Raw genomic sequence first — 27,790 nt, forward strand, 5'->3', positions numbered from 1 at the left:
TCCAGAATGCCTTGATAGTCTTGAGATTTCATTGCACCCTGCACAGATTCAAGACACCCTGTGCCAGATGCAGCAAAGCAGCCCCAGAACATAACCGAGCCTCCTCCATGTTTCACATTAGGTACAGTGTTCTTTTCTTTGGATGCTTCATCTCTTCGTCTGTGAACATAGAGCTGATGTGACTTGCCAAAAAGCTCCAGTTTTGTCTCATCTGTCCAAAGGACATTCTCCCAGAAGCTTTGTGGCTTGTCAATATGCATTTTGGAAAATTCCAGTCTCGCTTTTTTATGATTTGGTGTCCTCCTCGGTTGTCTTCCATTAAGTCCACTTTGGCTCAAACAGTGACGGATGGTGCGATCGGACACTGATGTACCTTGACCTTGGAGTTCACCTCTAATCTCTTTGGAAGTTGTTCTGGGCTCTTTGGTTACCATTCGTATTATCCGTCTCTTCAATATGTCATCAATTTTCCTCTTGCGGCCACGTCCAGGGAGGTTGGCTACAGTCCCATGGACCTTAAACTTCTGAATAATATGTGCAGCTGTAGTCACAGGAACATCAAGCTGCTTGGAGATGGTCTTATAGCCTTTACCTTTAACATGAAGGTCTATAATGTTCTTTCTGATCTCCTGAGACAACTCTCTCCTTAGCTTTCTGTGGTCCATGTTCAGTGTGGTACACACCATGACACCAAACAGCACAGTGACTACTTTTCACCCTTTAAATAGGCAGACTGACTGATTACAAGTTTGAAGACACCTGTGATGCTAATTACAGGACACACCTTAGTTTAATATGTCCCTATGGTCACATTATTTTCCATCTTTTCTAGGGCTACCATCATTTTTGTCCTGGTCAGTTTCATCAGTTTGTTTTTTAAAATGATTCTGTTGAACCACAATTCAAAAGCAACAGCTGATTTTCATTAGTTAATTTTCAGTAAATTTTTATTTATTATTACTTTTGTCAGTTTCAAGTTATTTCAGTGACCATTGTGGGTTTTTCTCTCTTTAACGGAACGTTACCAACAACTTTGCCTACGTCTGTACATACATTTGCATAAAGCAAACATTTGCCCACTCCCATGTTGATAAGAGTAATAAATACTTGACAAATCTTCCTTTAAGGTTAATTTTGAACAGATAAAAAATGTGTGATTAATCGCGATTAACACTTAAATCTCTTTAAAAATATGCAGCTATTTCAGAGCAGCTTAGCTTCAGTTTAATTACAAATTATCTACGGTTGTTTTCTTAAAGTTGCAGTTTTTTATTAATGAACATTATCATGAGATGTTTTATTACACAACAAGAAAATGCTTTTGGCATTTGTTTTGGCAAGCGCTGTGGTACATTGGGTTAGCCTGTTCAGCGAGGTGCATCGGCTCGCCCACCTCATGTACTGCAGTTACATAACACACAAGGAGGAGATTTGTTTTTAAACAATCTTGTCTACTCCTTTCACTGAGTTGTCAATTAACCTTACTGTACTGATATACAGGTTGTACAGCTATGAGAACAGCTGCTGTTTATGAGATACTCTCAGCTGACCACAGCTGCTGAAGGAGAAAGGAGTGTGTCGACTCGTCCCAAGTAGTCTTAGTGGACTGTGACGTACGGCACAGCTTCTTTAGACAAGGTTCCCTACTGTATGTGAGTTTATGCATGGCTGCACATTTGTCTAGTGGTGGTGGTGGGGGTGTATGTGGATGTCCTCTCTCTCCTCTCAGGACAGGACATTGTTATATTCATAACCATATGGTGTGTGGGAGATGAATTCACTTCCCTGTCTGCCCGCCAGGTTTCTGCTGATTCCTGTTTGTGTCGTAATTGTCAGTTACATGGAAAGGCGACGCTTCTACTGTAATTACGCAACACTACATTCTCAGCATCATAGTAGTCAGCATGTGTCAACAGTTAAGCAACAGTTGAGCATTTTTCCACCTACATTTGCAATTATTGACCTTCACACCAGAAACTTTGAAATGATAAGAAAGGTTTTTAAGATAATGTGAGCTTTCAATGAGTTTTTACGAAGCAGCTTTTTGAGAATCCCAAAAGGAGAGAACTTGAAGTCTGTGTTTGTGTTCAGCTCAGCCTCTGAACTCACCAGAAACTTTGGTTTTGTCTGTTATTTCACTTCAGTTTCTCTCCTTTTCCCCCTCATCTCTCTATGTTATGGAGCAGATTCATAATGCTCCTGGATATGCACACATTTTTTCTCTCGCATTGAAACATTTTCAACTAGATACCTATATCAATGAAATTCCACGATTCTCGATACTCAATTCAATACCATGGTAAAAAACAAAAAATCCCATGTACTTAAACATTCACCCCTTTATTACTCAAGTGTGCAAATGATAATGTACACATCATCGATTAGACTCGCCGTAATAACTACTCGTCATTTCAGTTCCTACCAAAACAGCACGGACCTACAAGCTACTACGATGGGGTGAATGCCGCGTTATTCCATTGCGCACATCCTCAACAGATCCAACCCACTGCACAATGGGCTAAATCTTGCCTTCTGTAAGCTTTAGCTAACGGATTGGGACAACAGCAACTGCTTTCAACACGGATAAATACTCACAGAAGACATTCATTGTTTTCATTTTGCAAGTTAAAGTAAGTATCTACACAGCAGCGTTCCGGAGATATTCTAAAATTAGTAAATAGAGTACTTTTCTGTTGTATGCGACAGCGTCAACCTCGGGGTTAATCCCTGCTGATCCGCGTCAAGTTTCTTGCCCAAAAACTAGATTTTAAAAGATTGCATTTGAACACATCATGAAAACATTATAATTTACCTTCGCTCAATACTTATATTTACTGAATAGAGCTTGAGTGCATCATACTGTAACTCAATGCAACCTCCGTACGTTAGCTGCTCCTGGTACTAGCACTCCTCCTGCCGATTTCAACACGGATTTGTTGTTCACAGTGCAGCATTAGCAGGAAAATGTTCTATCATCCCCGGGAATACGGGACGCCGTTAGTCTGTGGTACTGTCAAAAAACTATTTCAGAATTTTGGCATCCGACTTGGTATCGAGGTATCAGTTCTCCTGACATCCCTAGTCCACATACTCTGCATGTGAACTTGGAGGATGATAAAGTGGCAGATAAGGGCCAAATCATCCTTGCCGTATGCTGGAATATCTTCCTGGAGAACTTGATTTTGCACAGCGTAGACATAACTACACACAGGGACACTCATGGTTACTGTATTGTTAATCTTGACATCACCACAGAAAAAGTGGCAATGACACCTTCAAAATCTTTCTGCCATTGTTGTCGTCGCTTGTTCAGTCTGCTTACCTCATGTACTGCCCCAACTGTTCATGGAGTGCATCTACCTCTCTAAAAGAATGCAGGATATGCGGGGTAACCACCAATTGAATTTGAATGCATCGTATAGTTGCAAGCAAGTATATCAGAGGCTTAGGTCACAGAAGTTGGACAGTGTGCTACCTAAAAAAATCAAGTTAAAACCATTCACATGCCAGTATCACAGCCCCTAACCCAATTGGCCGCTGTACAGGATAGTGCAGGTATGGTATGGTATGGTATGGTATGGTATGGTATGGTATGGTATGGTATGGTATGGTATGGTGTGGTGTGGTATGGTAGCCTTTTATTACTCCATCCAACTGTTTTTTTCTCAAAATATGGCTTCAAATTCATTTAGATGAATAATAAAACACTGATACCATCCACTGTCATCTGGGATTGTAGCGGTAACATTGCGTGTATGCCTCTGTGCTTTCATTAATTTGTTGGATAAGACACTCAGATCTTGTTAAGAGTTGGAGTCCGTCCCTGACAGCTGATTATCCAATTCCTAATCTGTTGTTATCTAATACCAGCCCAGCTGCTGAGATTAACATGACGGCTCTCAGATCAAGGTCCAACCTTCAGCGTTCAGGTCTCACTGCCCAATACTAACTTTCACTATTACAAAAATGTGCACAACATAACCATAAGCATACATTTGGCATCTCTCAGTATGGCTTGTTTTGTTTGAGTCTGTTGTTTCATACTTGACTTTTTTTCTACCCTCAGTGGAATTTGAGAAACTTGCTGCAGACAATAAGGGAGTTATTTTGAAGTGAGTTTTTAACAGTGACACAGTGAGGGGAGAGTTTCCTTTCCCAAAGGAACAACTTCTAAAGGGTTTGCCTTGGAAAGAGAAGTTGTTTTCTCTTCCACCCATGCTGTTGCTTCCTGAGTCTTCAGGAGGAAGGAATTCCCTCTAGTGCCGGTTACCCACCCTACATCCTAACACACACACACACGCCACATAAATGCCTCTACAGAAGTGCTGTGCAGAGAGTCTACAAGTAGCAAAAAGGCCCTTTCAAAGGGTCAGACAAGGTGGTTGTAGTGGCCGTTTTCCCATCCTCCAAGTTCCTAGGCCGCTTAGTCTGCAAGGTATCTTGGTTCTGACTCGTTTTCCACTTAATTTCAATCCTTTTTTGTGAAGACCCAATGTATTCACGGGAGGCAGGGAAAACTTGAACACGGTTATATTTGAGAAGCAATTACAACGTTACGAAGTTACATCTCGCCTGGTCCACTACCGACTTGATGTTCCATACGTTAAACGTTATATGCTATGTAAGGGTTAATGTACAGCGAGCCGGTCATTGTTATGAAAGAATCCACGACAGGGTTTTGCATCGCCCTGAAGGGGTTTATTTCACAACAATGACCCGCTAGCTGTACATTATCCCGCTTATTACACAGCTACTTACTTAAGAAATCAATAATTTGACAGAAAAACGATCCGCCAGAGTCTGAGATCAGAACTGCGCCCATTGCAACGGTCTGCTATAAATAACAACGGTCTGCTATAAAGAAATAACAGTTCGTAGAACGCCGTGATTGACCAATCAGAATCGAGTATTCAACAAAGCCATGTAATAAAATATGCTATAACGCGGTGTATAACACGATCAAAAAGTTGTTACGATCCACACCTAACGCAGACTTTCATCTTTCAAAACCTCCTTTTACCATGCGCGCTGAAAGACTGCCTTACGGCACTATATCCTGTCGTTAATAATAAAATGTCTATTCTAACTCTATAACAAGAAAATGGTAAATAATCCTCCATGGTGGCTATTTGAACTATACAAAAACTGTTGTACAAACTACAACTTCTGCAATATGTCATGTCAACCTAAACAATTAAAAAATAAAAATAAAGATGTGCATAATTGGCTCTTACAGTGGTCTTTAGTGATAGGGTTGTGTATTGGCTAGAATCATGATACAGGGGTTACGATTCAATATATTGCGATACTGTAAACGAGGCCATATATTGCACGTTTTTTCAATAAAATGTAAGGAAAACTGTCACAGTATAAAGAACACACCACCAGATGCATAAAATCCGGGTAAAAAAAAAAAATACTTTTATATGTTATCAGAACAGTGGGATCTGCATTTATCACAGTCCCTGTAACATCCAGCATCTTAGCACTACTTCAAGAGGCCACATACACTGATGGTGCATCTCTTTGCAAATTAAATATAAAGAATTGACTGAGTTAATCTTTGCATGTAAACTATTAATTCAAATCGATACAGAGTTTTTGAGATTCGATACAGTATCACCAAACATAATATTGCAATATTCAAAATTTCCGATATTTTCTTACACTCCTATTTAGTACCAAGCAGTGTGATCTGTAAATGCAATACTTTGTCTGCTGTTTATTTATCTCCTGTGCCAACAAATACTTTGCCTTTATCATCCCCCGAGCCCTTCATTACGATGACCAGCATCTCATCCCACCTTCAAAAGCCGCCCATATAAAACAGGATACAACGTGGCTTTTTCAGCGTAGTGGACGGTGCTTCACCCAAGCTTATTCTTATGTATTCACCTAAAGGCATCACCAGTCAGCCCACTAATCCAAGGACTTTAGGCTTTAGTCTAAATTATTTATCCCTCAACCAATTTACCCACCTGGCAGTCAGACTCTCATTTCAGTGTCTTACATCATCAGATCTCTTCGTGCTTGCTGTTCTCTCCACTCTGGTCTCTGCTTTACTCCCCAGCAGGATCTTTGCACTCATATATAGCTGCAGGCTTTATTAAATGACTTCCCCCTGCTCTGTGTCCATTCTCTCTGCCCTGTGTGGCATTTCATCTTGTGTCTCTATCCGTGTGCCTAGCCATACATTCCCTTACTAACAGCAGTCCAGTGGGGGGGTGGTGCTTTTCACTTGGCTGACCTCGCCCCACCCTCCACACTACCCCACCCTAATCTGGGCCCCACTGCGCTCCATTCAAGCGGCCAGCAGATGCTATTCTGATGAATGTACTGAGCCCAAAGCTGTTCATACTCACAGCTTGGGTCAGTGGAGGATGGGGTGAGGAGGGTCTTTGGTCGGCCCACGAATAGTTTGTCTTCCCACACTGCACACCCTCAGGCTTTGTCTGATACTCAAGACAACTGCCCCAGATGCACTTTACACAATGCACAGCACATTTTGGTAGTGGAAGTGAGGTTACACTTCAACAGATGAGTATGTATAAATTGTGAATACAGAGAGCTGTTGTATGTAAATGTGTGCATGCATGCATGCACCAAGTTAATAAATACTTTTTAAAATAAAATAAAGAGATGAAAACCAAAAAAGACAATGTTTTACAGGAACAGAAAAGCTGTAACACTATCAATATCACAATATTTATAATCAACCATGCAGTTTGTTAATTGGATACATTTTCTTGCTGCAAGAAAGCATTTCAGACAGCCCTTCAGGTAATCTGATGTGGCACCCTCTCATATATAAACATACTGCAGGTTCATATAAAATCATACAAATCAATCATGTCAGCATAATTCATATAATCAGTTTATGCTGCGATGTAAAGGTCCAGTGTAGCCCTTTGAGGGATGTATTAGCAGAAATGGAATATAATAATCATTAACTATGTTTTCATTAATGTATAATCACCTGAAACTAAGAATCGTTGTGTTTTCATTAGCTTAGAATGAGCCCTTCATATCTACATAGGGAGCGGGTCCTCTTCACGGAGTCCGCCATGTTTCTACAGTAGCCCAGAACGGACAAACCAAACACTGGCTCTAGAGAGAGCCTTTTGCGTTTTTACGTTACCTGAAGGCCGCCATAGTTCTCCGACATGCTTGTAAAACTGAGGTAACGTGAGCCGCAGAGTGTAAAACCGTGGCACCGCCAGCCGCCGTCTGACTTCCGTTGCTCCTAATGTAATGTTATTATCACTCGGCGGCTCACGTTACCGCAGTCTTGGAAAGGTTGGAGTGAGCAGACGGGGTGCTCAGTTGGGTTGCAATCTGCAACCACACCGTTAGATGCCACCAAATCATGCACGCTGTCCCTTTAATAACCATCATTGTTAAAGGTATGGTTCGACATTTTGGGAAATACGCAACCGCCAGCAGTCCATTGTCTTAGCTCAGCACAAAGGTAACAAAATTTACTATCTAGTTTGTTAAATTTGTACTAAATCCACAGCCTAAAAACAACAGGTTGTTGGTCTGTGGTTAGGCTAGCTGTTTGCCCCCCTTTCCCAGTCTTTATGTTAAGCTAAGCTAACCGGCTACTGGCTGTAGCTTCATGTTTAGCATACAAACATGACAGTGGTATGAAACTTCTCCCAGCAAGAAAGTGAATAAGTGTATTTCCAAACATGTCAAACTATTGCACCTGTGAATAATTCACTCACAGCTGAGTCGTACAGCCTCAAGTCTACTTGAGCAGCAGTCTGTTGTTGTGCAAAGACAGAAGTTTCTGACATCTTTCTGCTACAGTACCTGAAAGAGTCCAGGCTGATGTGCATAGACAACAATATGTCCATTTAGTCTCCACTCTGCTAATGAGACATGAAGTTGTAACCATACCCATATCCCCACTGTTGATCCCTGATAATCACATTATACTTGAAATCTGATCTTTTTGTTGAGATGCGCTTCTTCAGCTTGCCTCACAGTGTTATTATATAAATGAAATAAAAACGCAATTGAAACCGGAGCTACTGAATATTCCCCACTTCCCTAAAGTAATGAAGGTTATTCAGTTTCTTATTCATCTCCTCTCCATACTCCTAGTTTGTACAGATATAGTTCTTTTATTAGTCATGTGTTGAATAAATCACTGGAGTCCTAAAGGAATTAACGATTCTTGGGCACAGAGAGAAGGTCCATTTCTAATAACTAAAGTTGTGTTGTGATGACATAAGCTCTTTTATATTTAGAACCAAATCATGACAAATATATGACATTTTTTTTACTGAAAATCTGAAAAAGATACTTCATCATTTCCTTTCAAAAAGGTCAGAAATTGTTGTAAAAACAAACACGTTCAAAAGTTTAGTTTGCCTGGTGCACATTCCTTTTTTAATTGCTTCTGTGAACTGGAAAAAAAACAGGAATTTTGCCTCACTTTTTTACATCTCAGTCTGTAGCTCCTTCTATCTGTTCACCTTTTCTAGATTTGTCCATTTGCACCACTGAGCTTGTCTTTTACCAGCTTCTCTGTATGTAAGAATCTGCGTGCATGCGTGTGTGTGTCAGATGACCTATTGAAATCATTGCTGTGCAGTGTGCCTGTTACCACGGCAACACAGGCTTCTCCGTCTCTCTCTCTCTCTCTCTCTCTCTCTCTGTCTCTCTCTGTCTCCCCTCCCCTTTCATTTCCCCTCCACACCAGAGCGAGGTCATGTGACCGTACTGACGTCAAGCTGGAGAGGCAGGCAGGCAGAGGGGCGAGTTAGTTTGTGGGCTTTTAGCAAACCTCCTGCTCAGACGAGGAGTCTCTGGGAGTCTGTCAGCTCCGTCTCAGTCGCTCAGTCCGTCTTCTCCTCCCCCCCTCCGCTGTTCTTTCCCCCCTCTCTCATCTTTTGTTTCTTTCTGGTGCTCTTCTTTATTCTCGCCCGTTGCTTCTTCTTCTGCTTCTTCTTCTTCTTCTGCTGTTGTTGCTGCTGCTTCCACAAACTTGAGAGAGAGTGCTGGGTGATGGGCTGCTGAACGGCTTGTACGTCGTTACAAAGTGAGGTAAGCTTCCTGTGTTTTCTCTTTGTGTGTGTATTGTGTTGATTTAGCAGCTAGTGGTTGCTTCCAGAGGGGTTGTGCAAGCTGGATAAAGGAGATGAGTTGGAGTCACATACTTGTGCAGAAGGGAAGTAGATGAATTCCCTGACACAGAGTGAACGAGGCTCTGAAATCTTTTTGTCCCCCTTTCTTTTTTTTTTTAAATCATTTTGCTAAACTCTAGATGCAGAAATGTGGTGTGATGTTTGAGGTTTCAAGGGAGATCCTTGATCTGGGTGTAATGTTGAAGAAGACTAGTTGCTTTCTTTCGCAGCACACAGCCAGATCTGTTTTCAACCCCCCTGCAGGAAGTGAGTGCATGATAGAAGAGAGAAGGAGAGTGTGATCACTACGGGGGCTGAGTGTGTTATGTGCTGTGTAGTTTGGAAGTGATGGGCAGCTCCACATGGCTTTTCCTCCCAAAGCGTTGCTAATGTTAGAGGCAGTAGTGTGGGCTGGAGCTGCTGGCTCTGTCTGCCAGAGAGACAGAGGCAGGGAGGAGGGGTGGGGGGGGGGGCAGAGCAGCTGCCACCTGCCCCCCTCGGAGGGGAAAGCCTCAGAGGTATGCGATGCAAAAAATGTAACTCAAGGTCAGCTGATATTTAGTTTTTCTGGAGAAATGAATAGAGTGAGATAAGGACTTTTTTTCCAAAGGAGTTTTTCAGAAAATTTCTTGACAAGTGTCTAGCTTGAGAACACCCCCCCCCCCTTCACCTTTCCCCTCCCCATTACCCTGCACACACACACCTCCCTACGTGCCTCAAACAATAGCATGCCAACCCACATTTAGCCCAAATAGGGTGGAAAGAAAGGGACATGTGCATAACAAGTGGTTTGAATCCCAACAATACTCTCTCCTCCTCCGTCTCTCTCTCTCTCTCTCTGCTTCTCTAGAACTCATCCGCCGTTAGACTTTATCCCTTCCTCTCTTTCCCTCCTCAGCGGTGCCTCCCTCCTCCAACTTAATGAAGTGGAGGCGAGCCAAGAGCATGTAACAGGTCTTTGTCACCCCCTGAAGTATTCTCTTCCGCAGATATTTACTGACTCCATCCAATTAAATGCTCAGATTAGGACACCAATTTGCATTTGCATTTGCTGTGCAGACTAGATTGGATTTACGGTTCGGAGCATGTTGTGACGTAAGACCTTGCATGGCCTATTTGTATACACCCATTAGTGAATAGCGTTGGATTAGATGAAGGCAAATATACAATAGACTTTAAGGAGTTGTTCAAGATATATTGTTAAAACCAAAATTACGAACATATATTCAAATCAAGCACAATTATGTTACTGAATCTGTTGTTCCAGCAAACTTATCAAGGAGTCCAAGGTCTTTAGTTGCAGTAGCATGCAGAAGTATGTGAGTTCGGAGAAGTTGAAAATGAATCACATTTCCTTTTGTATTGTCCATACTATGATGAGTTAAGAACTTCTGTTTTAAATGAAATGTCTGTTCAAAATCCAGAAATGTTTTGGTGCTCGGATGATGATAAAATGGAGTGGCTGTTTAATTTTAATGCTTATAAGTTGACTACTTTTGTTTCTCAAGCTTGGAAAAAACATCAGGATAGTTTATTTGTTTAGTATTATTTATAATTTATATTCCTTATATTGACTGAAAAAGTTGGATCGTGCATCCGTAATTACGATGCTACGATATCCAAAATCTAAGACGATATCTAGTCTCATATCATGATATCGTTATAATATAGATATATTGCCAAGCCCTAGTCTGTGCACGCTGTAGTTTAAAGTAGTCTTCCTTCAGTGCATATTATCCGTGTAAAGCAGTCCCAAATGTCCTGTAAGCCTGAGGGGACATCATTCAGTGTCTTCCTGTTGTGAGATGAGCTGCATGAATACCACAAGAAGCCATTTTGAGTTAAGAGATAGAAAAAGGTCTGTCTTTGTGTCCGTCTAACAAAATTATACTTTGTGTTTGTGCACAAGCATACTGTTATCTAACGTGTGTTATGAGCTGGGCATATTGGCAGCATTTACTCCGAAGAAAGAGCCACCGCCACACACACACACTCACACACACACACACACCTCTAGCATACGGCCAGTAGCTTTATCTGACATCCTGCAGCAGGATCATTCTCTGGAGGCACGTGTGTGTGTGTGTGTGTGTGTGCGCTGTTGAATGTTTTCCAGCAAGATTTTCAGAGACAACATCATGCAGGAAGTGGCCAAATAAAATAAATTAGTACAGAGTTTTCTGAATATTCTAATCTTGCATGGTAGAAGCTTATTATTGAAACAGCTCTGGAGACTGAATTCATGAAGTGAAGGAGGTGGCAGCTGTAGACGATCACGCACGGCATCTTAGCTTTCATCTTGTTCCCGTGTTGACACGATGGCATGTTTATTTTATGTCAAAACGTCAAAAGGCGATGTAGGAATCTGCCGGTATTTAGAGGATTTCTTTGTGATATGATTTGTGAAGTGTGTGATGCCAAACCTGTGTGTGAACCTATCCACACATTGAACCCCGACAGTAGTATTGGATCTAAGCACTGAACAGGTTACCTGAATCTGTTATGTGAAATTGTATTTGATACTTCAAACCCAACTTTTTCATTTCACACTAACTCAGCACACACATACTCACATTAGAACAGAGGTAATGGGATGACTGAGAGGGGCGAGATGTTGGTTACCATGATATTTGCTCATTTCGTTCGCTGGCTGTCATTTACACAGAACACACACCGGGCACAGGTCGGGCTTTTTATCCAGGTTTTCTCTCTGGGGATGGTTTCTGTCTGGGTCGGATGTTCTATCTAAAGGTGGCGTAATTGCTTCACTGATATTGTGCATATTTTTCAACATCAAGTGCTGCTTTATTGCTTTTACACCTCTGTATGACATGCTGTAGGGCGGGGATTGATACCGTAATACTGCAGGGTTGAGCTCATTAATGTCTTCATAAAAATTAGGCAACATTACGGCGGCAAACTCATCGGTTTTCTCATCCGTCCTGCAAGAAGTAACGGTTAGCTTTTTGTTAAAGCCAACATAACACTTCCTGTCGCTGGTTCAAAGTCAGAGCTTTACACTGACCAACCACTGTAAATCTATGGCTGCGGTCGAATAGTCAAAAACATGACGTCGACTGCACTTAAGCTACAGATGTTGCTTTGTTTAAAGCAACTTTATTTATACTGTAATGAGGAAATGAGTGCAGTGACAAACACAATGTTGTACATTTCAAGTAAGGATTCCCTGTCCAAAACAGAGTCACACCTCCTAAGAAGGATGTTTTCATTCGGCACTTTGAATGTTGCTGCTGTAAGGAATTGTGGGATGACATTATTTCACTCAGGAACCTTCGTAAGCAAATAAGACGGTTCAACCACAGCCTATACTCGTGAAGCAATTCTTAGTTAAAGCTAGGGTTGGTAATCTTGAGAAACTAGCTGGAGTACAACAGGAAAAACCCAGCCCAGTGTTGTCAACTGTTTTCCAATGAAAGTAGCTAGCAGCACTAGCTCCGAAAGTCCCTAAACCTAGAGAGAAAGTCTGCAACACGGTCCATCCCTCTAGGCCTCCCTTCAAAGCCTCTCCCCCAAAATTATCATTATGAACGAAGATGGTTGTTGTTAGTACACAGCTGTCAAGCTCGTAGCTTGTGACGAGCAATGGGTGCATGGGTAGAGTGCGAGCAGAGGCTTACTTCAACACATCAACAAATAAGCAACACAGTCAGCAAGGCTGCAGGTGTTTAGCAAACATTATATAATAAAGACAAAAACTATCATTATTTTCCCCTCCAAGTGAAATGCATTCAGTGTGTAGGGTTGTTTTTATAATTACATGATTAAGAATGGTAGTTTACTGAGTCCGGCTTAACTATATAACCACAGCATGACCGGTTCTACTACTATTCCCCTCTCTCTTCTCATTTCCTGTCTGTATATCTCTACTGTCACTATCAGATAAAGGTACAATTGCCAAAAAATGATCTTTACTGCCAAACAGCCTGGCGTGCACTGTCCAATTTCTGGGGTGAGACCAACGTCAATACCGTCACAACCCAAGAAATCGGAATTACAGGCAAATTGAAAATATACACAATATTACAGAATGATATAATCATGCATGCATTGTCATTTGTGATTAGTTTCAAGGCTGACATTGTCTTTTGTAATTACCAGCAGAACTATACCCAACCAGGTATAGGATTGTGAGTTTGTGAGCACACAGCATATGTCTGTATGGTTACAGGTGGGTGAAAGTAGAGTGGCAGCTACTTGCATGAATAACACAAAGTGTGTCCAGGTGTAAACGTGTGGAGGAACTGGGAATCCAGTAAAGGTTTCAAATAAAAGTTGATTTAAGATAGTTCTATCATGGAAAAAGGTGACCTGACTCCCTATTCTCCTGGTACAGAGCCCATAGAGACAGTTGTATTTGTATTTCAAGTATTTATGCCCACATCCGTTTAAAAACTGGAGAAAACTGTTTAATTCTGCTACATACAAGCTTAGCTGAACCGTATGAACCATTCAGGGTTCTATAACATCCTGTTTTTTACTTAGGGGAGTCTCATGTAACACTGGTGGAAACTAACTTGAAGGCAGTTTATGTAACTGTTGATTTATGACCAGATCCTGAGCGGGAGACAGAAACAGAGAGAAATGGAAAGAAAGAGTTTAAGTGAGAAAAATACTCAGAGATAAGAGAGGAGACAGACACTCGGAGAAGCAGTTAGATGTTGTTCCTGCCTGGATTCCTCACACTCTTTTATCAGGTGTTAAATAACGGCAGCTATAAGCGGTGGTGGAGCAAACCAGGAGACGGTATCAAGGAGTGTAGGGCTCTGTCTTTAACTATTATTATTCAAAGAAATAGATTGTTTCTGGTTGTTTAAGATGGCCATTAATTAGGGCTGTCAAAGTTAACGCGATAATAACGCGTTCATGCAAATTTGTTTTAATGCCACTAATTTCTTTAACATCGCGAAGGAGGCTAAATAACGCTCTAAAGTTACGCTAAATTTTGGCAAAGAAAAGCCATTTTCAAAGGAGTCCCTTGACCTCTGACCTCCAGATATGTGAATGAAAATGCGTTCTGAGGGGAACCCACAAGTCTCCCCTTTACGGACATGCCCACTTTATGATAATCACATGCAGTTTGGGGCAAGTCATAGTCAAGTCAGCACACTGACACACTGACAGCTGTTGTTGCCTGTTGGGCTGCAGTTTGCCATGTTATGATTTCAGCATATTTTTTATGCTAAATGCAGTACCTGTGAGGGTTTCTGGATAATATTTGTCATTGTTTTGTGTTGTTAATTAATTTCCAATAATAAATATATACATACACTTGCATAAAGCAGCATATCTGCCCACTCCTATGATGATAAGAGTATTAAATACTTGACAAATCTCCATTTTAAGGTACATTTTGAACAGATAAAAGTGTGTGATTAATCTCGATTAACTATGGATGATCATGCGATTAATCATGATTCAATATTTTAATCGATTGACAGCCCTAATTCATATATATTCAACTATGGCACCCTGTTAAATTAGTATGTTAGTGAGTATCTTAACCCTCAAATGTCAAAATGTATTTGTGCAGTGTGAATTCCCCACGTCCCTGAAGGAGCAGGTGCTGAAACACACATTTGACTGAAGTGTGGAAATGTTGGTCCCTGTGGTTACTGTGCTGAGATGACTGACATCTTTCACTACTTTATCTGCACTCACACCGTAAAGGTCAGAGCAAAAAGAAAGGGGCAACTGACACTTAAAGCACAAGTACACTTCTCTGCCGAGGTGTTGTGGTGGTTAGAGTTTACAGTTACTCACTAGTCATAGCACATCACACTAGATGGATATGTCATGCAATTTGGTCTTCCGTTGCTGTAAAGGAATACATGACTTTGATTACATGATTTTTTGAGAAGGTTCATGTGTACCGCTGTGGTGCTTCATAATTCAGCCTTTACTATACATTTCAAACCCTATCAAGGATGAGCTTCATTTCAGTTTTTTTCAGAACTTCTCTTTCATATTTTAACACTTGAACTTCACACACTTAATTTCACATTTATAAGCATGTTGAATGAGGAAAATAAGCACTCTTGCTTAGCAAATTCTCTGCAATTTATTGTTGTAATTTATTGTAGGAATGTAAATCATTTAAAATATTGAATCGTGATTAATCACACATTTTTGATCTGTTCAAAATTTACCTTAAAGGGAGATTTGTCAAGTATTTAATACTCTTATCAACATGGGAGTGGGCAAATATGCTGCTTTATGCAAGTGTATGTATATATTTATTATTGGAAATCAATTAACAACACAAAACAATGACAAATATTATATATGACAAATTGTCCAGAAACCCTCACAGGTACTGCAATTAGCATGAAAAATATGCTCAAAACCTAACATGGCAAACTGAAGCCAAACAGGCAACAACAGCTGTCAGTGTGCTGACTTGACTATGACTTGCCCCAAACTGCATGTGATTATCATAAAGTGGGCATGTCTGTAAAGGGGAGACTCGTGGGTACCCATAGAACCCATTTTCATTCACATATCTTAAGGTCAGAGGTCAAGGGACTCCTATGAAAATGGCTTTTCCTCACCAAAATTTAGCATAAGTTTGCAGTGTTATTTAACCTCCTTGGCGACAAGCTACTATGACATGGTTGGTACCAATGGATTCCTTAGGTTTTCTAGTGTCATATTCTTCACTCTAGCTTTAAAACTGAGCCCGCTACAACCTAAAAATAGCAAGTCATGTTGAATAAGTGGTGTTAAAACAAATTTGCGTTAACACGTTATCGCGTTAACTTTGACAGCCCTAATAAAAAGGGATTCATCTTTATAATGCCTATGCAGCCTCCAGCATCAGTGAGTGGCTGGAGCCTGGGACTCACCAGTGATTGTTAGAAGAGGAAAAAACACCTCAAGTTCACCGGGTGTTTGACAAACTGCAGTGCTCCGTCGTGTTAGTCTTCAGCCTGGATCCTGCGAGGATTTTTTTTTACAGTTGGGTTTATGAAGAAGAAGATGCACAGGAAAGTAAGATGAATTTGGAAATGGTGTTTCGACCATTTATGCTGACCTAGAGATGAGTTGTTTAGGCAGAAGATACTGGATGTGAGAGAATTTGAATATCAGTAAATTTAAACAAGCGTTTCCCAGAGCAGCACCACATAAATAGTTTCAGTCTCCATCCCTTGTGAAAGCATTCTTCTCCGTGATGTCCGTAGCTGAGTGAGAGCTTGCAGACAGACACATTAGTGGTGGTTCATCGAGGGACAGCTGGTCAACCACGCTCTTGTCTTTCTCCAAAAGGCTTCTTTATGAAGGGGTCATAGGTCATTGGACTGAAACCCAGCCCCAATGAGGTGCCCGTGAGAGATTAACCCCAGGACAACCTTGGCCTATGAGCTCCCATGCGTTGGTTTAGGGGAACTATGGGAAACAGATGTTCTATTTTTAGCCACAGAGAGGAATTCGCACACACATTGTCATGACACAAGAGACAAAAGAAGGAGTTCTTTTTCAGTGGAAGCTGTTGCTTTCTAGAGTATACTTTCTGGTAGTACTCTGCACTGCATCAAAACTCCCCTGCTGCCGTTGCTGGGAATTTTCTATCTTTACACAAAGGAGGCTATTTGAGTCACTACAGCACACGTCACAGCTCACAGTTTGTGAATCAAAAGAGTATCAAGATGATCATTATTAGTGTACAACAGCGTAACTGAAAGTGTGCTTTATTTACTTTTTATCTTGAATAAGACAGACAGTTAGTTGTGGTTTGCTCACTTGTGATAATGTTGTTGGACATTTAAGATTAGTACAGGATTTGTCTGGTAAAAGAGGTTAAATAAAATCCAAGACTATATCTAACTTTATTTTATCATAATACATCCCCCGGTGTGTTACATGGATTTGGGGTGGTCGGAGTCGCCAGTAGTTCTTTTTCTTTCTTTTTTTTTTTTTTAATATTTTTTATTTAAACATTTTTACTATTTATAATTATTATTATTTACATTTTTAAAATGAAGGTTTTGTTTTAAATGATGAAATTTTTGTTAATAATTTCCAGTGCATATCTTTAAAAAAAATCATTAAAAAAAGAGTTTGAAGGCTTATTAAAACACTGCTCAGTGATATATAATACTATGAGGAAGGATTTTACAACTTGGGAAAGCTTACCACAGAGATAATCATTTTATTTTTATTTTTGGGTCCTTTTTTGCCTTTATTAGATAGACATGATAGTTATACTGGAAAGGGGAGAGAGGTATACCTATAGCTGGATAATGAACAATTTTAAGATTAGCAGTAGAGAAAGAACGCTTGCCTATATTGCCAGCGCAGTGCGCGTTGCAAGATGACGTTGCATTGCGTTGCAGCAAAAGTTTAGCAAGGATTTGTTTTTGTTTTTTCAGGAATCCCCTGCATGTTGTTGGCCTTCATCACAATCATTGATCTGATTTGTATAAGAATCATTTTGCAAAACCATTTCTTTAAGACTAAATTTAGTATATATATATATATATATTTAGATATATATGTCCTCAACGGGTCTTGATGTGTTTCATGCCGAAGCCAAGTTCCTGATCACTGTCCGGATGTAAACCATGAAGACTTTATAAAGGAACATTTGGTGCAGTGGACACTGTACACTCATCACAGATTAGGGCTTTAATAATTCAATAATTCACTCCCTCTAACTTAATTCATTATCAAATTGGATCTTTTTTGGGGGGATTTGCTACTGGAAAATTAATATTTGAGCAAAAATAGCATGCCATTAAGTAGAGTTTTTGGGGTCAGTAAAGAGAAGACATGGAAAATTATGAAATGTGTTTCGTAAGAGTTATTATTTAATACTTGAAAAAATTATGGTTTTGATGATTTTTTTCGACCTTTCACGTGGAGCTCAGAAGCAGCCCTCAGCCAATATGGAAGATCTTAAATTTTTCACAATATAGCATGTGAGTTATTTCCCAAAGGGAGTGTTTCAAATGACAGTGTGGCAGCTCGGAGGTGATGGATCTCAGATACACGACTGCTTAGAGTTCCTCAGTGCCTGCAGAGATCTCTGTCCGTCGGGGCGCATGCTTTACTGGGGTATGTGAGGCGAAAGGAGGAGAGTGCTATCGCTGAATTGTCACTTTCAAATCACTTGGATGCAATATCTGTTTGGAAAATTGCTTTCTGAAGCTGTGCATTTATTGCGAGCTGTCAGAAGTGAAGATGCTACCATGGAGAGGGGATATTGTCTTGTATGCTCGTATGTTGTGGCAGCTGTTCATAACACAGATAGAGATACTGTAAGCCCACACACATTAGTGCTTCACTGGTTTTGAATATCTTTTGCACACATGTGACAAATGTTGTGTTAAGACTTTCATTCACTGTTTATACAACGCTTTCAATCCCTGTGATTAGTTATCTACACAGTAAGTAAGACTTCCTCTCGGGGCTTTAGTCATTCTACAATGTGTTTTAACTCCGACTTTGTATAGAAGGAGAGAGTTTGACTGATAACAGGATTAGTATAAGGATCCAACCGCTTAAAACCATTATATAGTAAATTGCAAATATTATTCAGAAACCATTTATTACTGGAATAACCTGATGGGGAATGACTGTTTTTGGTTAATCCAGCCAAAATGCCAGAAATCCTGCAAATCCAATTTTGCTATGAAGTAGTCATGATCATTAATTTGCACTTCAGCATTGCCCACAATGTGACATTAAAGGGGATGGCTACATTACGATCGTATAGCAGCTTTAAAGGTACATGGTTTTCTGGTATTTTTTTTACTCAGGAGCTGAATCTAAAATCATATTGGCTGACTATCATCAGTGTAGGGATGTCACAAGAACTGATACTTTGGTACCAAGCCAATGCCAAAATTCTGAAAATGTGACGGTACTTGTTTTTCTTCAGTACTGTAGGTGCTGTCAGGGCTCGAGACTAACGTCGTCCCGGGGAAGATCGAAAATCTGTTTTGGATGCAGTAAATTCACTAGCGACGCATCCAGGGGACGCACCCTATCTAGTTAGCAGCCGGTGGTCAGCTCAGTCCTGCATAGCTATCTGAACAGCTAACGTTAATGGCAGGTGCCATTGACATTATGGTGCGTTCAGGCTCTATTCAATAAAAATGAGTCATCATCATGACGTGTTCAAATTGAATCTTGTAAAATGTCGTTTTTAGGCGAGAAACTTGAATAATTACACTTGTTTTAAGGGGATCTTTTCACAGCAATAAAATAGATAATAGAGAGGAATTATGACTTGTTTCACTTCCACAATATGCTAAAAGGTTATTATGGAATTTTTCCCCTATGATGCCAAAAAAATACTGCCTACTGTACGTTTAACGCTCCAAAACATTTCACTGTTCAACACATCCCATTTCCCTGGGTTCATTCTGACCCCTGACCTCCACTGTGATGTAACTTCCATTCTGTTTGCTATTTTCCGTGATGTTATATCCTGTTTCTATATTTTTCTTTGACCACAGGAAGCAGAGAGAGCTTTGTTGCATTCCCCGAGGGGCATTCTTCAATCAGAACCATCTCCAGACTCGAGCTCTGTCCGAGTCCAATTTTGTCTTTCCCTCTCTCTTTTATTTCACCCACTATCTCACTACTCTGTCTCTCATAATACATTCACCGTTAAACACGATAGACCTCGCCCTTACTCTGTAACAACCATACATTCTCCAGCTGCTCTTATAGTTGCTCTGCAAACATTTTTTTATCAGTTATGGTTCAGCTTTGTCACATTTTACAGCCATCCCACTTCATCCTTCACAATGCTGATGGGAATTTGTATCCAGCTGGTGTGATTGAGTGGGAGGCAGTTCTTTTTTTGTCATCAGTTTTATGGAAAATTCACTTTGAACAAACTCTATCATGGACAGGAAACGTTATCGTATAGTGTATGATTCAACTTTTTCCCATGGTCTAGTGTTAAAAAAAATGGCAATAAATCGTAATATCGAATCACAATACTTGTAAAATCGCAATACATATCGAATCGGCACGCAAGTATCATGATAGTATTGTATCGGGAGATAGGTGAATCGTACCAGCCCTACCATCGAACAGGTCCAATGCCAGGCAGACGGATAACTCCCACCACAGCACCACAGACAGGGAGCAAAATAATAGACACAACCTCAGAATATAAGGCAAGGGTCCTTTTCTGTTGGACAAAGAGGAAGTGAAGAAGAAGAGATTCTTTGCAGGCGTGTAACCCGAGCTGATTCTCAGTCAGCCAAAATTGTTGTTGTCAGCTGAGAAGCTTAATCCACCGGATCTGTACACATTTATATACTGTATATAATACTTGCAAGCAAGCTAGAGTAAACAGTAAAGATGTTGTGTAATCCGTATTTAATACCTCTTACATGGATAATAACACATAGTTCTACAGGCACAGTGACAGAACTCTGCACCGTGGCTGCATAGATGAAATTACATAACCCCTAAATTGATTATGAAAGTGACTTGAGGAAGTATGTCATCTTGTGCTTCTTATTGGTTCACTCTTTTTCTCCGCAATCAATAGGCACAATGTGTGGTTGCCTCCTCCTCCTCCTCCTCCTCCTCCTCCTCCTCCTCCTCCTCCTCCTCCTCCTCCTATCAGGTCTGTTACCATAGCAACCTAATGAAGGCTAAGGAGGCCATTTAAAAGTATAAGGGCTGAAAATATCGACTGTGGGCAGCATCAGCTAGCCAGCTAGCCAACCCCAATCAATCCGACAAGACTTCAAATGCTGTTTGTCTGCTGTTTCAGGTCGGTTTGATGGGAAAAAGCTTGCACAAGTATGGTCAGCTTTGCTGCAAAACAAAGGGGATTCAAGGAGTCAGATCCTAGAAAAGTTGGCTTTAGTCCAAGTAGTACAAACTCATCTGCCCCCCTCTTGGGTCACCCTGTATCCAGCTACTGCCTGGCCGTCTGCCAGCGCCTGTCTCTGTGTTTTCCCACCTCGCCTCCCAGTTCCAGAGCGTTGTCAGGAAGTTTGAGGGGAGAGGTTTTCTCCTTTTGGACGCCTCTGTGGAACCAATTCACATTGTAGACTGATTTTAGCTTAACAGTTTGATGGGTAAAAAAAAGCCTTATTGTGTTTCAGTCAGACCGGTACGTTGATGGTTATTTGGCGTAGTTAAACAAACAGTGTGGCTTGAGTGATGAATTATTATTAAATGGCTTGAATTGTTTTAGGGTTTTCCTGCTGGGACAGGAAAAGAGAGAACAGAGTTGTGTCTCTTAGGGCCCAGTAGGATGTAGACAGATGTAGGCATTTTCTTTCTTATTTTAATTTCTATTTTGTGTGTGTGTGTGTTTGGCCTCATCTGTCTCACCATCCATCTCTGTTGTTCCTGCTGTCCATTGTTCTGGAGACTCAAGCTGCTGCCGTGCACTAAGAAAAACCAAATGTACAGATGTTCCTTAACCCTCCCTCCCCCTTCCCATGTCTTTATGGTTGCACATCACAGTCCCTTTGTGTGGTTAGCACTCATATTATTCAGGGGTTTCATCCCAAACCGCTGTGGTTTTCCATTGCAAATTTAGCATCACCATTTGTGTTTCCATTAGGAGCTATTTGCAGCGAGTAGAGGGAGATGAACAACAACATGTTGATGCTAAAGTGCAACTAGACAATTAAACAAAGGCGCACCAAATTATATATTCGCACTCTGTTATGCAAAAGTACTCCAGGAAGTGAAAGGGAAATTTCCAAAGTGAAGTGCTCTATTGACACTCAATTTAAAACCTTTTTGCGATATAGCAAATACATTTAGTTTGCCATTGACTTTACTACATCTATAAGCAAAGTCACAAGGCATTGCTTTTTATCTCTAGTTCAGCAAACTACTCTATACAGACGTAGGCAAAGTTGTTGGTAACGTTCCGTTAAAGAGAGAAAAACCCACAATGGTCACTGAAATAACTTGAAACTGAGAAAAGTAATAATAAATAAAAATTCACTGAAAATTAACTAATGAAAATCAGATATTGTTTTTGAATTATGGTTCAGCAGAATCATTTAAAAAAACAAACTAATGAAACTGGCCTGGACAAAAATGATGGTAACATTAACTTAATATTTTGTTGCACAACCTTTTGAGGCAATCACTGCAAACAAGTGATTTCTGTAACTCTCAATGAGACTTCTGCACCTGTCGACAGGTATGTTGGCCCACTCCTCGTGAGCAAACTGCTCCAGCTGTCTCAAGTTTGAAGGGTGCCTTCTCCAGACTGCATGTTTCAGCTCCTTCCACAGATGTTCAATAGGATTTAGATCCGGGCTCATAGAAGGCCACTTCAGAACAGTCCAATGTTTAGTTCTTAACCATTCTTGGGTGTTTTTAGCTGTGTTTTGGGTCATTATCCTGTTTGAGGACCCATGACCTGCAACTGAGACCAAGCTTTCTGACACTGGGCAGCACATTTCGCTCCAGAATGCCTTGATAGTCTTGAGATTTCATTGCACCCTGCACAGATTCAAGACACTCTGTGCCAGATGCAACAAAGCAGCCCCATAACATAACCGAGCCTCCTCCATGTTTCACATTAGGTACAGTGTTCTTTTCTTTGGATGCTTCATCTCTTCGTCTGTGAACATAGAGCTGATGTGACTTGCCAAAAAGCTCCAGTTTTGTCTCATCTGTCCAAAGGACATTCTCCCAGAAGCTTTGTGGCTTGTCAATATGCATTTTGGAAAATTCCAGTCTCGCTTTTTTATGATTTGGTGTCCTCCTGGGTCGTCTTCCATTAAGTCCACTTTGGCTCAAACAGTGACGGATGGTGCGATCGGACACTGATGTACCTTGACCTTGGAGTTCACCTCTAATCTCTTTGGAAGTTGTTCTGGGCTCTTTGGTTACCATTCGTATTATCCGTCTCTTCAATATGTCATCAATTTTCCCCTTGCGGCCACGTCCAGGGAGGTTGGCTACAGTCCCATGGACCTTAAACTTCTGAATAATATGTGCAGCTGTAGTCACAGGAACGTCAAGCTGCTTGGAGATGGTCTTATAGCCTTTACCTTTAACATGCTTGTCAATAATGTTCTTTCTGATCTCCTGAGACAACTCTCTCCTTAGCTTTCTGTGGTCCATGTTCAGTGTGGTACACACCATGATACCAAACAGCACAGTGACTACTTTTCACCCTTTAAATAGGCAGACTGACTGATTACAAGTTTGAAGATACCTGTGATGCTAATTACAGGACACACCTTAGTTTAACATGTCCCTATGGTCACATTATTTTACATCTTTTCTAGGGGTACCATCATTTTTGTCCTGGCCAGTTTCATTAGTTTGTTTTTTAAAATGATTCTGTTGAACCACAATTCAAAAACAATATCTGATTTTCATTAGTTCATTTTCAGTAAATTTTTATTTATTATTACTTTTGTCAGTTTCAAGTTATTTCAGTGACCTTTGTGGGTTTTTCTCTCTTTAACGGAACGTTACCAACAACTTTGCCTACGTCTGTATGTGTCATGATTTGTTACCAGGGGACCAGTGAGTACTTGGTAAGTAGTATTATTATTAGGGGCTGTCAAATAATATAGATAACGCATTAACGCAAATTCATTTTAACGCCACTAATTTCTTTAATGCATTAACGCAACTTGCGATTTTTAGGTTGTAGCGGGCTCAGTTTTAAAGTGGAGTGAAGATACTGGTATCATATAAAACTAGGAATCCATTGGTACCAACCATGTCATACTAGCTTGTCGCAAAGGAGGCTAAATAACGCTCCAAACTTATGCTAAATTTTGGCGGGGAAAAACTGGCATGGCCATGCAGTACCTGTGAGGGTTTCTGAACAATATTTATCATTGTTTTGTGTTGTTAATTGATTTTCGATAATATATATATATATATATATTTGTCCACTCCCATGTTGATAAGAGTATTAAATACTTGACAAATCTCCCTTTAAGGTACATTTTGAACAGATAAAACATGTTCGATTAATTTGCGATTAATCACAATTAACTATGGACGATCATGCAATTAATCGCGATTATATACTTTAATCGATTGACAGCCCTAACTGTTATTTATTTATTTATGATTTATTTGGTAGGGACAGATACAAAATACATAGACAAACTGAAAACAGCTGTCCAATGCAATGCGTCATATGTTTATAGCGAATGCTAATTTGCAACACCCGTCCTTCGAAGGGTTTTTATGAAACTAGTGGAGTAGAACAGAGGGGTAAAAAAAAAAAAGTTTTGATAGGAAACGGCGAGATAAAATAAAGCACACATTAAAATCATTACATTTAAAAGTTAGACATGAGTACAGATACTTTCAAGTGATCAGGAACTGAGTTCCAGCACTTCAGGTGTCTGTGCAAAAGATGTTTTGCAGAATGGTGATCTGTAATCCAGTGATGCAGTTGCAGTATATTGCAATATATAAATAAATGATCAATAAGTGGGTTCTGATTGAATACAGCTATGTCCCAATAAAGAGGCTGGATCTTCAGAGAATTTGCCACACAAAGGTGGAGCGTTGGTCAACTCAGAAAGTCAGATTTTTCAAGTGAAACTGTGCTAGTTTCACATTACTGGAGCTTACGGTTTAGTCCACATGATGGACGCAAATCTATTTATTATGCTAATTGTAAATATATCCATATAACTTCCATTTCTCAGTAACTGTAGGGAAGCTTCACTTTTTAGCTGTTTTTTTAAAAGAACCTTTGAACGGGTCTCATGACATAATTTGGTCTAAAAAATGCAGAGCTCAAGGATTCAGACCCTGAATTTGGAGACAGCTATTGTTTGTTTTCAGTTAACTGGATTGTTAACACTTCAACTCCAACAACTCAGACACCCACACAGTCTTTTTACTGGTCCTCTCCATCTGAGATTCTTTCTCTGCAGCTGGTCCTTAAGCCCTTTTCACCCTCTGCAACAGCTGCTGTTCTAGGTTTAGGAAAGTGGGGCAGCCGAGGCTAAAAGGGCATTATAAGAGTAGTTTGGCTCATTGTGTTCTTGTTTTTTTTTTCTTTTTTAAATCGGTAATCTTTTGTTGCAGTTTATTTTAGGAGGGCTGGCGTTCTAGTGCATGCGTCCTTGTGAAAGACAACAGGTTGGTAATTTTGGTTGAACAAATGTTGCAGTCACCTTTGGGGTGACCTGGGATTAAGGCGTTCCCAATTTAGTGAATTTCTGTCGCATGTTGTACCCATTTCTATGTTGTTTCCTGTCATATCTACTGTCAAAATTAACAAAGTTAAATAGATGTAACATTGACAAAGTTCCACTTTTTAATGCAGCCATTGCATCCAGATGTGATGTGACACATGTTGGGTGTAAAGGCCTTCCTTTTGTTTTTTACTGCAACAAAAAAGGATTGTCGACCACCTCTTTTATTCAGTATGTCATCTGTCTGAATAGTTATGACACCTTAGTGTGATTACTGTAAACAAATGAGACTTAGTCAAGATTGTTAATAACCTCAGTACTTTGGTGCCGGAAGAGCAATTTTCTCTCCCTGTTTGTACTTTAATCCAGTGCTCAAAGTGGGTCAGTACTCACCTGTACGCAGTACCAGCACTTCTACATTTTACTCCTTGGCGTACCGTGATTTTTTTTCTTGCATACCGGTACATCTCAAAACCTTTCGGTAATCTTTCCTGCCCTCTCCAAATCAGGTTCTCTGGGAGATTCATAATCATACGGCACAGCCGTCGCTCGTCTAGAGTTTTTGTTTTTGTCCAAAATTATGTAAAATCAGTCAAAAACCTTCACATTTTGGGGTAGGGCGCCCAAACCCAATATCTCCAAGTATCTTTTATTAACTGTAGAAATTCAGAATGTGTCTCTGTAATATGTAGGAGCATCCTGACTTGGACTCCTAAAACCTGAATGACCAGCTCACACACCTCAGCTCTGCATGCATACCTGCCTGTCTGGCCGGCTGTTGTTGGCTAAAGGCAAACTATAATATATTCTAAAGCAATACTATACGCTACAAATAACACAGGAACACCTTAACCCTATAATGTTGCAGTTGGAATATTATTGAAGAATTATAGGCCTACTATAGAAGATGCATAACCCAAGTATAATAATACAGCAATCAAATAACAACTGATTATGACTGACACAGCATAACATGCCTAAAGAAATAATGAATAAATAAATAAATTATTTTTTTCCACTTCAAGCACGCCTTTAAACCAGTCTGACTTGACATCCACAATCATCTGAATCAGGTGGCACCCAATGTGAAAGGCTGTTTTCAATGGTCCAGTTAAGTTGTGGTTAATATACTGATTATAATTTACTGTATGGGTGTAAAAAGAATTGTCTGGAGTAGCTGCTTGAAATGAAGGACACACGCAGAGTAGACTGCTGTAACGTACGTCTAAATTATCATTATTTGACACCCTGCTTCAAAGAAAGGATTTTTAATAACTTTGCGTTCACACAACTGTTGATCACAGTCGGCTACTTGCTACTCACCTCACATACCTGCACCCGCATAGACACACAGTCCCTTGCTGTGTGTGTTTGACTGTGAGTAGTCTGTGTGTACCCATGCGTATGTGTATGCAGCGCACTCAGCCAGAAAGCTCATCAATGGCTGAGAGATTTTGCCGAATGTTACTATGGTAACTGCAGTGAAATTGCTTCATAAGAGAGGGTGAATTGTTCATGTGTAGGATGAAATCAAACAGAGGATGAAGAGTATGGAAATAAGGTGCCGGCAAGGTGGAGGAGAAAGACGAGGAGTTTATGAATGGGATAGTATAAAGATTTGTTGACCGTAATGGATGAAGGGCAGCTGAAGAGTGTGAAGATGAAATGTGTTGCTTCAGTCTCCTCACCTCTCTTCCTATCAGCGTATGAGAGCAATCTCATAAATGTATTCATACAGCATTAACATCACCACAGCCTTTCATCGTGCAGAGCCTTTGTGTTTTTATATAGAAATTGTTTTGTCCACAGAGGAAGTGGTCTGAAATTCTCCTCAGCTTAACTGGTGAGTGTGTGTGTGTGTGTGTGTGTGTGTGTGTGGAGAGAAGTGGTTAGGTTGGCTCATAAACTGAATGTGAGTCCGAGCCATGGCTCTATTCTAATTTGAATCACCATCCGTTTCTGACCGCACGCTCGATTTGATTAGTTATCGGTGTGAGTGGATGAGAGACGGGGACAGTGGAAGCTTCTGCTTGCTTCAAACAAACTACTTTGTACGAGATGTCGGCCAATCACATTGCACAGCCAAGTTGTTCTTACCTTTTCTCAACTATGGCTGAAATGGCGCGAGAAACTGGTGTAGGATTATGAACATGAAGTCACACAAATGAGTAAATTCTAGGGCTGTCAATCAATTAAAATAGTTAGTCGCGATTAATCGCATGATTTTCCATCGTTGATAAAATGGACAGAAATTGTTGAGTAGTCTCTAATCATATCTTCTTTTCAAATCTATGATTCTACAAGTAACAAGTAATTGATAATTAATTATTAATTTAACCCCACAGTTTTTTATTTCACAAAGCCCAATTCTTTCCTGTTTTATTTCATAATGCCACTTTTCATCACAGCGTCTTTGTTAATGGAGACAAACAGGGCAGAGCCAGTTATGTGGTTGGCTGCTGCTCCAGGTTGAATTAGCCAACAGCTGGTCATTGAGAAAAATGGTAGCGTGAA

General features: G+C 40.3%; 2 protein-coding genes across 6 annotated transcripts in view; one reads left to right on the top strand and one right to left on the bottom strand.

The window, feature by feature from the left end:
* The window catches only part of seh1l (SEH1-like (S. cerevisiae)), a 256,464-nt gene extending 235,012 nt beyond the window's left edge, over window positions 1-21,452 (bottom strand). Inside the window, exon 1 of the mRNA XM_074654537.1 lies at window positions 21,430-21,452. The gene's annotated coding sequence lies outside the window, so the exon portion shown is untranslated. The remainder of the gene's footprint in view (window positions 1-21,429) is intronic.
* Window positions 1-27,790, top strand: part of ncalda (neurocalcin delta a) — an 83,207-nt gene that overhangs the window by 21,981 nt on the left and 33,436 nt on the right. The window contains exon 1 of one of the 5 annotated variants that reach the window (XM_074654547.1): window positions 8,709-9,049. The exons of 3 other annotated variants lie outside the window; for them this stretch is intronic. The gene's annotated coding sequence lies outside the window, so the exon portion shown is untranslated. Of the gene's footprint in view, window positions 1-8,708; window positions 9,055-27,790 lie in introns of those variants that run through there. One more of the 5 variants, XM_074654543.1, reaches the window with a different exon arrangement.

The sequence above is a fragment of the Sebastes fasciatus genome, chromosome 12 (assembly GCF_043250625.1).
Source record: "Sebastes fasciatus isolate fSebFas1 chromosome 12, fSebFas1.pri, whole genome shotgun sequence".
NCBI lineage: Eukaryota > Metazoa > Chordata > Actinopteri > Perciformes > Sebastidae > Sebastes > Sebastes fasciatus.